Here is a 13,816-nt window from a genome sequence, read left to right as displayed (position 1 = left end):
AACATTCAAGACAGTTGTACACTGGCTGTATTGCTGGTGTCTGGACCTTCCTATGTCCGTTTTCTAGTGTTTCTTGCCTGCAGCGCAGCTTAGCAAAGAATAGTACACACACTTTGTTTCTTCAGATGAATGCCAAAAGTATAGTTTCAATATTTCCAGTAATCAATTACGCCGAGGTCACGAGGTGCACTCCTTTCTCTGGCTGCGTATTCGTTCCGACCGTTTGTCATTTTTGAAGGTCTGGCGAAGTGCACACGAGCGTTTTCTTTGCTTTTTGCTGCTATTTTAAACATTACCATCACGACTGGCAGTTTTGCGCCTAAGTAGTATTTCAGAGCAGATAGCAGCTGAACTAATGTGCCGGCACCGTAGCAGACTCCTTTTTTTAGCATGACAGATTTCAAAAAACGGTAATTACTTGCCAATCTTAGCTTGCAGCTACAAACTGAAGAGTGAGCTCTGCACTCCCTACCTCGACCTGCACAATGAATGGTCCGCTAATGGTTGGTGCACGCTTCTAGGTAGCGAGTAAATTGAGTTTTTTCCAGAGTGACATCGCTGTTCTAACAACATTCGTTGGCCCGAATGTTTTAATACCGCAAATATTCAAGATGATTATGAATCAAGAAGGCTATTGGATGTTTTAACCTATTCATGATTTGCGCAAAACACTAAGACATTTTGAGATTTTTAGAGTTTTCCTTTTCGAATTTTTGTCTTCTGAGCCGAACTGGCTCAGTAAAAATTAAGAACCTTCCTTTCAACGTTCTTTTTGTCTCATCCGAGAACAGAGGATGTTCTTGCACGTATCTCCTAGCAAATGCTATCTGCAGTCATGATACACCGGCACTGCATTGGGCGATGATTCTGTTCGTTCCATGGAATGAGCATCTACTAACAATGCGAGAAACTACTTGCCTAGTTTAACATTACAGCATCACAGCTGGAAAGCAGAGGAAATCTAGAGCGGCAATGGCGCAGCAGGATCAACAGAGCCTGCTGGAATGCTTCTCGCACATATTCAGACAGTCAAACTACGCATTTGTTAAGAGGCTTTGTACAAACAAAGAGCTAAAAAAATCGCTTCCGTTCTGTTAATATTTTCAGTGCTGCTCCGAGCCGAAAGCACACTTAAGGACGACCGCGCTCGCAGCTTTTTCTGCAGGCGTGCATCGAGATGAACCGGTTAGAACCGGTAAGGCATCGGTGTCCACCAGGTGCTGTTATCTGCCGGCACTGCTTTGATTTTGAGCCAGTCCGGTTTACATCCGCAAAGTAGGCGAAGCGCAGGTCTTCTGCGGCGCAGAGGACGGTTGCCGGGACGCGGCAATGGCTATGTTGCCTTCTGCCGCCGGAGCATCGGCGGGAGCACTCAGCGGACGTTGGGAAGATGCCCGTGTCGTTGGAAGGGCAGTGACCGCGCGGAAAGCTCCAGCGCCGACATCTCCGTCCGTCGTGGTACCACCATTTTCTGACGACATCTCGCCTGCATCGGCAAGGGAGTGCCTAATAAAGCAGCGTGAAGAAGACGGGACAGCAAGAAGAGGCACGCACAGGAACACACAAAGTGCAGAGTAAAGCCTGAAGTTGGGCTAGTTGGTTCTTGTAGTCAGTCATAATTAACCTGCGCGAAGACAGGACAGCAAGAAGAGGCACGAGCTGGAACACACAATCCTGTTCGTGCCTCTTCTTGGTGTCCTGTCTTCTTCTCGTAGCTTTATTATGACTAATTCCAAGAGCCAACTAGCCCAACTTCATGCCTCACTTGCCTAATAAAGACCTTCATAACTGCTCGTATCGTTTGTTTTCGAAAACTTATTTCAGCCCAATGAGCTCTCCTCTAAGCTGTATAGTAGAGTTGGTGGCGTCTCTGCAAGTCCCAAGCTTCTTAGGAATTATGTCGACATTGCCAATCACCACTGCGAGATATGAAATGGTTTCCATGCGAACATTACATACGTACAGTGCCTGGCCGGCCAACTAATAAACCTCGCGGACTGCATCTTTTAACCGAAGCTGAATGTTTACTATACATTCTATTTTTCGTACCAACGGGCTATCTGGAGCCTATGCTATCTTGGGATGGCATTGAGCACACGAACAAACAAACACAGGAAAGAGCAGAAGACAGAAAGAGCGCTATGCACCAACTCGCCCAACAAGAAGTTCTACATTACTAGCCAATGCTAAGAGAGTTCGTCTTTTTTGTCGTGAAAAAATTAAAGAATTTTAGGGGTGCGCGACTTTAACTTTTTCATAACCGATTGCCATGTGAAAGTGTCGCTTTGCTGGCGAATCGAATAAAAGTAGTGCAGCTGGAAAGCGAGTCGTGTATGAATAAAATATTTTTACAGATATTAGCACAATTAACGTGCCTTCACAGACAACGGTTAATCATGCGAAACAGCGAAGTTCCTGAGGTGGTGACGCGATAGTGTGCTTTAACTTGGAAAATTATGGGGAGTCTTTAAGAACACGCAAAACTCTTCTTTACAATTTGTTTCAAATGAAAGTGCGACAGGTCCGTACTAAGGAGGTAGTGATTATATTATTTTTGACCATATAATGTTGTACGGGTAAACAAAGTTGCATTCCTTTTTGCTGCATATGACTACCATCAGTAAACAGTGCCACATCTTAAGATAAGAGGGCCGACAGCTATCTTCTAATCACAGTAACATATAAAGCTACCACTATGAAAATTACAAACAGTAGTTGCCTCGAAAGTTGGCATTACAGCGGCGGTAATTTTGATGTTGTCTTTATTATTGGCAGATATAAATATTTCAACGCTTGAAGGCAGGTGTTTTAGACGTTATTTCCGCAGAAGCTTCCGTACAACTCATATAGAATTTCGGTTTTTGAAAATATGTAACTTACAAACTGTGACGCTCCGTACACAGTAATTTATAAACTGCCCGGTGACCTCGCCGTCATGAAAAGAAAAGAAAAGATTTTTTCTTCCTTTCAGGCCACCGCTCAGTTACCCCGCCGACATGGAAAAAAAATACAGAAAAAAAATTTTATCTCTCCAAGTCAACCTGCGTCCGACGCAGCCATCCTCTGTTCTGAATATGCCGCATGTTGCAGACAAAATGGGGAAGCAACCGCTTTGCTCTTCGCAGCATGTAGCCTTGTTTGGCTTTCCACACCTAGTTTTGAAGCAACTTGAGCGTGTGGATGCTTTGCTGTGGCGATGTACCATGCCTCGTGCCCCATGTCACTGTTATAACTGTACTGTTATCACTGTAAGGTTCACATGTGTGCACGGCTCCAAAGCCGCAATGCCTACTATGTTGTGAAAGTCGCCTTCTGGTGCTCGGAGGACACATGGTGGAGGATAAATTCCGGCCGCGCGACGTCGATGAGTAACACCTCTTCGTGCGGTCAGACATCAGGTATTCACATACCAAGAATTCTGGTTGGTGATGCATGTTACCGTGTTGGTATAGGTACCTATTCATGCCGGTTAGTAAAGATTCTTCAAGAATACGCTTGTTAATTTTTTTAAAACCCGTACAGTTACATGGTCTCAGGAGCAACCCAGCAGTCAGACTGCGGTCGCTGCTTATTTGACTTATTTGCAGGCCGTCACAAGCTGACTTGCACAGATTTTCAGTGTGCACAGTATAATTGCGGTCGGTGTTCTTTTCGAACTTAAACATGGTTCCTCAACACGTGAAGTTAATGTGTATGCTATCCACGTGATTCGTCTTCAACAGCAATGTAGCCTACTGTGTACGCACCTCTGGCATTCCGCGAAGATGGCGCTTTGGTTGCATTCCGGTGAGGATTTCATGCCAGCGACACAATGTTTTACGCAGCTGTCCATCGAAGCAAACCGGTTCGGACCTTGAGCGCAAACACCGATTTCGTCCAGGGCCAGCGGCACGCAGGCGTTTCTGGAGAGGCTGTAGTAGAATTCCTTGCGTCCCATCGGACACGGTGTGAATGTCGGCGTCCCACATGCGAGGTTCGCCTGAAGCAGCAGAGAATCTATTTTGCAAATACTGTTGTGCTAATCAGTTTATATTCGTGTTGGCCCCTTCTGATTTAGGCGAGAAACCGGAGGAAGAAACAGCATAAAGATTAAACAAACTAAATTTCTGTCCGTTAAGCTTTCCTGCATGAGAGATTGGGGTATAAAATCAGCAGCAAAATCTGAGAAGTCGGAAGTGTCGGAGATTTAGCGTGTTCACTGTAAGACGCACACTTGGAGTCAAAAGTTATTGGAACACAATATTATGGTAAAAAGTTCAGCGCCTCATTTTCATGCAACCCGGAACAAATACATGCTGATAAATCTTAGTCTATGTATAGTGGTGCGTACCGTTAAATCTCCACCAGTATTTTTACTTCCAACTGGATTAACTTTCCTGAAACTTCTGAGTGTGTGTGTATATTATTTTGGTAACCGGTTCCGCACACCTATATACTTCATTAACTGCCGCAACAATTGGGTGCCTTTGTGCATGGCTGAAGGGCTTGGCCGTGGGTCCTGTGCCGTAGCCGCCAAAAATAACCTGTGGTTCTCTTTGCTCATGTCATTGCACGAGGACAACTTCAGGGAAGCCTTAGCAATGGCAGACAGTAAACGCTCTGAATAGTTTCATTGTATACTAGAAAGCCATACACCAAATTGTGTCCCATTAAAAACGAATAACCATGGCCATTTCTAAATCACAGCCCCGTCACAGACGGAGCTATAGTGTAATCAAAGCATGACGGTGCCGATGTTATACGCAGTTGAGGAAATAAGTAGTAAGTACAGCTGTATCATTAGATATGAGATGGAACATCAGTTATAAAATTTCACTTCATATGCTAGAACAAGGTTGTCAAAAAAGATTTAAAAAATGAGATTTCGAGCCCACTGAGTATTTGCGTGAAGTATTGGTGGTAGCGGCTTATTTGCCGTCATGGAAAATCAGTTAAACACAGGAGGCAACGAGAAATCGTGCTTGAAGTTAATAATCAGCGCTAAAGTCGCCATTGAAGAGAGCAGCAGTTTGTGATTAGTAGCGACGAGTTGGAAGTGGTAAAAGATCACGTCAACTTAGGGCAGGTAGTGAACGGAGATCCGGATGATGACGGTGAAATAGCAAGAAAAATAAAAAGGAGGTAAAGCGCAAGCGGCAGGTACCCTCATACGACGAAACGCACTTTACCAATTAATATTCCTCACAAAAAAAGCATGCAACAGCTGTGTCTTACCGGCGCTCATTTATGAAGCAGAAACATGGAGAATAACGAATAGGGTTGAACCTAAATTATGAACGCAGCGAGCCGTGGAAAGAAAAATTATCGGTGTAACTTTTAAGGACAGGAAGAGGAGTTGGTCAGGGAGCAAACGCGGGTTAATGACTTCATTGAAATGAAGAAGAAATGTCCTCGGCTGGCGCATGCAGTGTGAGGGAGAGATAATTGACGGTCGTGAATGATAACGGACTAGATAACAAAGCAAGAAAGCGTAGCAAGGGGCGGTGAGAAGTTAGGTGGGTGGTTAAGATTAAGAATTTTGCTGGGATGAAGTGCCTGCGACTAGCAGAGGACAGGGTTAATTGGAGAGATATAGGAGAGGGTTTTGTCCTGCAAAGGGAATAGAAGACTAATCATGTTGATGAAAGTCTCCTTATACGTTAACTGAAGGGTAATGGCAAAGCAAAAGAAAACGTAAAGGAGAGAGAGAGAGAGAGGCGGGGGGGGGGGGGGGGGACATTCACAGCCGCAAGATATTACCAGGGGTTCGGAGAGCACACGAGTGCAAAATGTAGGAAAACAGTACGCACGCAGTGTTCAAGCCTGCATCATTTCTTGCCCACCAAAAACACCGGGATTAAACAAAAATTGACTACCTTAAATATGTGGAGTTTTCGCTATGTCCTACGAGAAGTTTTGACAACAATATGCCGGCCTTGGACTTTCTGTAAATAGCGAAACCCACCCATACCTTGCTGCACGGGGGACGTGACGAGCACACTTAGCAAATTCCAAAGAAATGACCACAAGTATACTAAAGTGCCTGATAGTTAATACTCGCTGAAAAGAGAGTTATGGTCGGCGATATTTCCAGTAATAGCAAAGCCGCAGTTACGCACTGTGCCTCACACCAGCAGGGTCCTACTTTCTTAGCCTACTAATCATACCAGCAAATAAATGCAATGTGGACAGTGTCAATACTCGCCGGTGTGTTCAAGCTCGATAGTGCAACAACCTCCTGTTCTTCGACCGCACTGTTTGCAGCCGGCTCAGCATTTTCCCTGACCGATATCGTTTCGTCGCTGCCAGCTTCGGCGTCTGCTGCTTCATCGGCTCCAGCGTCGCCCATTATTTCGTCCGGGCCTTCTTCGTTTCCACCCCTGTTCTTCGCTTGCTCCTGTCCAGCCACTGGTTTCTCTGCGTGCTGCTGGTCGAAGTCGCTATCGTCGCTCGGCCCCGGCATCAGGAAGTCATTGTGAGCCCCTCCGCCGGTGTCGTGCTTGCCAGAGACGGCCGACTCGTGTGCGCCACCTCCGGAGCCCAAATCGACGCCTCGAAGGTCGCCAGCAAGTGCCACAAAAATCACGATCGCGATCATCGTGGCGGTCGCAACAGCCGTGACCACGGCGCTTCGTGGCACTCGACAGAACGTGTCGCGCCACCTGCATGGGCAATGGGCCACTGATTCTCGCTCTCTTGGTTCTGATACCGTTACTAATACTGGCATGTATTACACTTTTTATTTACACATAATATTTTATCATCACCATCATTCATTGAACCCTTAAAGATCCCGTCTGGGACATTACATAAGGGGGGGGGGGGGGGGGGAATCCAATGGTGTGAAGCGGTCATTCAAAGGCATGTGAACATAAAAAAGCATAACAAAAATAACAAGAACAACAAGTTTAACGTGAAATTAACGTCAGGTGATCCAAATGATACAGAAAATATATGGCAAAGCAGTAGTACATAAAATTAAACAATAAATGTGCGGAAATTAAATAAGTGGGAAAACACTTGTGAGGGGTGACATGCTACGTACTTGTTCCATATGACGCATGTTTATCGCGCACGCGCTGTTATTCTTGCATATACCTGCTATATTTGTTCATTGAGACATCGAACTGGGCTAGTTTGAAAGGAATCGTACTGAAACAATCTACGCGAAAAACACGGACTTAGAGAGTGTTCCTTGTTTTTTGCGCTGGTTATTTGAGTATGTATTTGCTAACTGTAATGTTACAAGGGTAACAATTCAAGACAGGAAGAAATTCAAGTAAGCGAAGTACCGCGGGCTCTATACTAACAGAATAATAGAAAAAGGTAAGTCGACATTCGCAGGACATTTACTGCGGAGAGCAGATAACCAGTAGTTAGTTGCCTGAGGGAATAGAGTAAACGCAAAGAGAAGATAAACAGAGGAGTGGGTGGCAGACAGATGAGATTAAGAAGTTTGCGGGAATAATAGTAGCCACCTGGCGCAAAAAAAAAGTTTAATGGAGCAGGAGAAAGGGAGCCTTTGCCTACAGTGAAAGTACCGGCTTAGAATGATGATCTGTAAAGTGGGGAATCTACTGATATTTTGAAAACTTAAAAAAAAAAATGATTGCCCTTGTAGCTGCCTTTGCGGTCCAGTTAAAGCCTGGTTATGAAAAATTATGGACACAAGTGATCGTTATCGACGGTTGATTCGCCTCTAATCTCTTTCTTCACTGACCGGCCTTGATAAGCAGGCCAAACTAGAATCCGTTCCGACTGTTGACTACCTTGTATATCTCCCCCTTCCCCCTTCCCCCCCCCCCTCCTCCCTCACATCCAACCCCACGCCTCGCATACTCTCAAGAGTTCTAAAGTTGCTCCCGTGCCGCCTCCAAGACGTTGTCCATCCCGTCAAGCCTACCTGGACCATTCATTGTGGTCGTCCGTCGGGAGCTCCCGCTCTCGACCTATGGCGCGCAGTGCTCTGTCCGTCTGCTGGCTACTGTCGTCCTTCGTGTGCGTCCCCGCCAAGGAGTGGCGATGCACGAAGTAGTGCTTGATGTCATCCGGGATCCAGTATGGCGCCGAACTGCTGCAGTCGAACGTGCCGTCCTCGCCCAAGCTCGACGACGTGGGGCCACTGTCCGCGGCAGCAGTATGCTGCTGCGGGGCCGCACTTGCCGAGGAGGACGGCTTGTTCGGTTCGACACCGGCAGCTACGGGTACGGGTTGATTTGCGAACGCCGTGCTCGGTAGCGTCCAATTTGGTGTCCTTCCTGAGAGAAGAATAAGATTCGCAGGCTTTTCGCTCGTTCTCCTTACTCGTTCCAAATAACTAGTTAGTCCAAAAAGACACACATACATCGCTGAGTTCAACCGTGTTAAACCTTAACGGCATTAGAGCAGAATTTCTCAAGCGCAATAATTACAAAGGTCGGCTTTACAATGCACTCTTATCATGTATTTATTAATGAAATAAATTAATCATTATTTTGTAAATATTTGTAGTTTAGAATTGGTATCGAGGTGGTGGAAGTGGTAAGCGAATACGTCTGCTTAGAGGAGTTAGTCAACATAGATCCGGATAACGAGAGGGAACTAGCTAGACGAACGGAGTGGAGCGCAATTGGCCGGTCTTCTCAGATCATTATTGGAAGTTTAGCAATATATCTCAAGAGAGAAGTATATAACACCTGTATATCCCCGGTAGTCACTGTAATAAAGATGAAGTGTGGCAAGTGCGCTGCACGCACTCGTCACACTTCATCTGTCGAGCACACCTGTCGAGCAGAAACGTGGTGGCTAACGAGCAGGGTTGTTTAAACTGAGGACAACACAGCGAAAAGAAAATGAGTGGTGTGATGTCAAGGGACAGGAAGAGGGCAGAGTGGGCCGGGGAGCAAACGCAGGTTAATGACATCCTAGTCGAAAGCAAGAGGAAGAAATGGGCTTGGGCAGGGCATATAATGCGAAGGCAAGATGGTTTTTACAGGTAATGAACTGGAACTCAGTACCAAGAGGAGGAAACCGTAGCAGGGACGTGAAAACGTTAGGCTGGACGATGAGATTAAGAAGTTTGAGGGAATAAATTGCTGCAGCTGGCAAAGACACTTTTAATTGGAGAGTTATAGTTACGGGAGAGGAATTTGTCCTGCAGTGGTCGTGGCCTGGTTGATGATGATGATGATCCATAGGATTAAGACGGCTACTTCAAGCTATTACTCCCAAACCAAGTGCACCGCACCACGTAGGCACAAAGGCGCGTACCGCTATTTTCCAAAGACGTAGAGGAAAGTGAACCAAAGCATCAGTCAAAGGGCATGCTAGAATGAGGATCAGTAGGATTTCAAAACCAAATAGAAATATGAAAAACGTTTTGTTACCGTTGGCTCCTTGGGTGGCGCCTCCAGCAAGGGTGCGATGCCCGCGAGCGGCAAACATCGCTTGCAGGTTTCCTTGGTCAGCTGGCGGGCCGGCACTCCTGATTGACCTGCCGTCATGCGGACGGAAAAAGTACACCCCCGACATGACGACGTTTTACGTCCCTGGCAAGCGCAGCCCTTGGTTGTTCGCTGATGGACAGAAATGGAGAGCTCAATCGATGGCAGCCAGTACGTTGCGCGCTCTACTTTGTCGTCGTCTTCCCTCTGCAGGCAGAAAAGAGATAGTGGAGTAGCGCGTGAGCATCATTGCCACATTTATACGAGTTCATTACAAACAAGCGTTACCTTCCTGTACCATTCCGTTTCCACAGACAAGCATCACGCTAATGTTTAACAATGTCGCTGAAAACTAGTCTTCTCTCCCCAGCTTATCTGTCTGAAGCGCTGCACACAAGTCTATAAAAACCTTACTCTCCATTTCTGCCGTAATGTGAGAAGACCACCATGCAATTTCGATTCCTCCGTGAGCATCAGCCGAAGAACAAGCACGTAAAGACAGGCTCTGACGCAACCGAGGTTGCGTTTTTTACCGTTTCTGGTTTCAAGTTCATCAGCGAACAAATATCTGATGGGAACTTTTTATAAAAATAAAAAACTCCATTTTTCATGCACCGAATCTGAAAACTTTAGTATCAGACAAGATCTGCACTATTTAAAGCAAAAGTGTATATTTTCAAAGAGTAGTGACCGCAGTCACAAAGACCGCGTAAAAGGCTTCTAAAAGAAACTGTCTATTGGGCAGACCTGCGCCCGCAAAGAACTGATTGACTCGGCGGCGGCACAACAAGCGTGCTCGGTGGTCGCCGAACTCAATGCCTGCCACTCTCCACCACGGTAAATTTAAAGCAGACAAGGAATTCCTTCGAGATAAGGAGCTAAAATCAACTGCAACAATTAGAAAAAAGGTGAAATATTCTTGCGAGTGGTCGCCATCAATCGAAATAAGTCTGGTTGGATCTTGCGTCACGAAAAAAACAATAACACCGCATGCCGGCGGCTTTGAGCGTGAAGAAACAAGCAGTACAAAAATTCGTAGCAATATAAAGTTGAGGACGACGCATCACGATAAACTAATCCTTTTTGCACGCTTTTAAATGCTTCTGTCATGTATTAAGCCCTCTTGTTCATTCCTTGTTTTCTCCAATCTCTTGTCAATCCTGTGCAAACCTATAGTTACTTAATTTTATTTTCATAGAGCGATTTATTAATGAACCCGCTTTTGTGGCACTAACGCTCTTAGTGCCATAGTCTCACAAGTATGACGTACAGTCGTGATACGGCATGTCCAGAATGCCGCGAAAGTACTTACATTAAATCGGACTGACCTACACACCGGACTGTTGAAGTTGCGGCATAACCGAGACGAACATATACTCATGGTTTGCCCAATATACGCACGCGAAAGACTAAAGTTCCCCAGTTTCTTGAAGCGTTTAGAGAGCAGGCCCCTTTCCTCAGGCTTACTTCTACGCGCTTGGCCGCAGAGTTGGAAAGCAGTCCAAGCAGTGCGGGCATTTTCAGGTTTTTGTGGAAACATGGCAGTCGACTCGCGGTTGTGATGTGCGTGCGCATATTCTCATCCCCCTTTGCATCACATTGTCACCCAACACGACCCTCTCTCTTTTTCCTCTTCCCCTTCACTATTGAGAAGCAGCAGGTCATATATCCATTTTTGCGGGTGACCTATCTGCACTTCCTATCATTAAACTTATTTCTCTCTCTTATCTAGAACGCCTTAGTGGTGTACAAGAGAAGAAATAGAGCGAAATTACAGGGCAATAATGGTGCAAGGCTTGTACCTTTACCGATGGTATGTCTCGGGCTCGACTCCACCGCATAAAACTTTTTTTGACATAAAACCTCGGCCTGGTTTAGTGGGGTGATAGTAGGGAAGAGCTTCGCTATCTGACAATTAAACCGAATACGTCAAAAGACACAATACCACTGGGAAGGTAGTGATCAGGGCTACGGCTGTTGAGACTAGCAATACGGGTTAATTTGTCCAGCTGCTCTGGGCCAATTCACAGATAATTTGTTCACGGACGACACAAGCTCTCAGTGCAAAGGATGAAAGTGCACATATACAGGGTGTTTCACCTAAGACTTTCTGCAATTTTTAAAAATAAGCTTTTTGGATTAGATGCACGCTTTTTCTGGCATAGCATTGTCAGTGGTATAGTACATCATAATGCAGCTAAGACGTGCTAACTAGCAGGCTTGTTAACCAATATTTAATAGTTAACTTTTAAACTATTACCGTTGGGCTCCTTAATTATTGAGAGGCATGCAGCCCACCGTAAGTAATGTCCATATCCGTTTTTAAAATTTCGATAACGCGATTATCCTCGGCGCTGTGGCCCAACAAATTTTCCTACATCGCGCCAAAATACATGCGGTTTGAGAAGCTTGCAGGCAAAGCAACCTCTCCAGTGCACGTAACTCGTCGAAATAGCCAAAATTTGTTGGGCCACAGCGCCGAGGATAATTGCGTTCTCGAAATTCTAAAAACGGATATGGACATTACTTACGGTGGGCTGCATGCCTCTCAATAATTAAGGAGCCCAACAGTAATAGTTTAAAAGTTAACTATTAAATATTGGTTAACAAGCCTGCTAGTTAGCACGTCTTAGCTGCATTATGATGTACTACACCACTGACAATGCTATGCCAGAAAAAGCGCGCATCTAATTCAAATATCTTATTTTTAAAAATTGCAGAAAGTCTTAGGTGAAACACCCTGTATATGCACGACTTGCACCAGAGACGCTAGAGATGAGGATAAAGCCGCGGAAAACGCAAGCGCTAACTGCACTCGTGTTGTCGATTATTTTGTCCTCCTCTGCATCCTTTGGTGCTAGTCCTGTATACGCGGCGTCTCAGCTAACTTTCGGCAGGGTTTAAGAACATCTTGTGGCGGAAAACAGCGCTTACACGGTACAGAGGAGAGAGGACACATGACGTGTCCCTTCTGTCCTCCCGTCGTGTGCCCTCTCTCCTCTGCACCGTGTAAGCGCGGTTTTCTGCCACAAGAACATGGAGCAACCAGCCCAACTTTTCATCTTGTTTGAAAATATCCCGCGGCGCACTAAGACGACGCGACCAAATGCAAATTACTTGCTATTGTATGTAGCAAGTAACACTTTGTTTTTTGCAGTTTGCTTAACTGCATAATTCTTGGAGCTTATTTAGCCAAGTTCGAAAGCAACAAAGATACGTGAAAAATTCCAGTGAGAAAGATAGAACGGCCCGCAAAACGTCCGAGTGAACAGTTTCTAGCGTTCTATCTGTTACGTATAAGCTTTTTTTTGCGCTCACTTCAGATGCCCGTGATATACAAAAAAAGTTCCACCTGCCATGCCCGCTTGCGCTCCGCGATTGCAGTGCTCTCAAATGTTCTGCGTAGGAACGAACAGCTCATGCAGTCCAGTATGCTGCCAATTAAAAGGCGGCAGGGCAGAGCAGCGCGCGGCAGCTGGCAGTACCATTTACGATAGGAGTATGCTTCACTCGCGGCGGTTCATGAGAGCGATTAGCAGCCTCAGCGCTCAGTCTCAGCAGTCTCAGGCGGAGCCTGCGTGGCAGCCCTGTCACGTTTTAACCGGCAACACACAAGTCTAAATGATCTGTTCATTTGTAGGCGTAACGGTTGGGAGCATTAAAATCGTGGCGCGCAAGCCGACAGGCCGCGTGGTACTTTTTTATATTTTTAGGGGCATCTTAAGTGGGCGAAAAAAGCTAATAGCTAGTACATGAAACGTTCGAAACTGTTCTATCGGACGCTTTTCAGACCGTACTGCATCTTCCTGGCTGGCATTTTTCGCCTGTCTTCTTTACTTGCTACGTTGCTTAATTAATCTCGGCTGATTATGTCATTAAGCACAATACAAAAACAGCGCGACTAGCTCCATACAATAGCCAACGATATGCGTTTGGTCGCGTCGTATTTCTAAAGATTGACTCAAGTCAGCTGGGACGCCCTTTATATGTGTACCTTCATACCTTCATTCTTTTTTACCTATTTTCTCGTGTCGAACTGGCTTTGATGGAAACTGCTTCCTGGGCTTTGAATGTGGTTCATTTCTTTTTCTAATAGATTGGCTGTTAGTATAAAGCGCATTTAGCTTGCGTTTCCTCCTGCTAGCATTTCATAGGACAGCGTACCTGTAACTCATCTGTATACACCTGTTAAAGTTGACTATATTGTTTCTATTGTCCTCAATATCACTCATAAGAATGAATGTCGCGTTACCTAACGACGGTGATCATTTTCTGCTTTCTTCTATATTTGTTACTTGTATTCCTAAAGAATTAAGGCTGATTGTTTTCTTACTGTTTACTTCATGATCACTGAAAATTTAAAATTACTTTCCGTTCTCCTATACTTTGGTCAGTTTCTATTCCACACATCAGGA

Source organism: Amblyomma mixtum, chromosome 2, assembly GCF_055824585.1.
Source record: "Amblyomma mixtum isolate Tamu chromosome 2, ASM5582458v1, whole genome shotgun sequence".
In the NCBI taxonomy this organism is placed as follows: domain Eukaryota; kingdom Metazoa; phylum Arthropoda; class Arachnida; order Ixodida; family Ixodidae; genus Amblyomma; species Amblyomma mixtum.
This window is presented reverse-complemented; position numbering follows the sequence as displayed.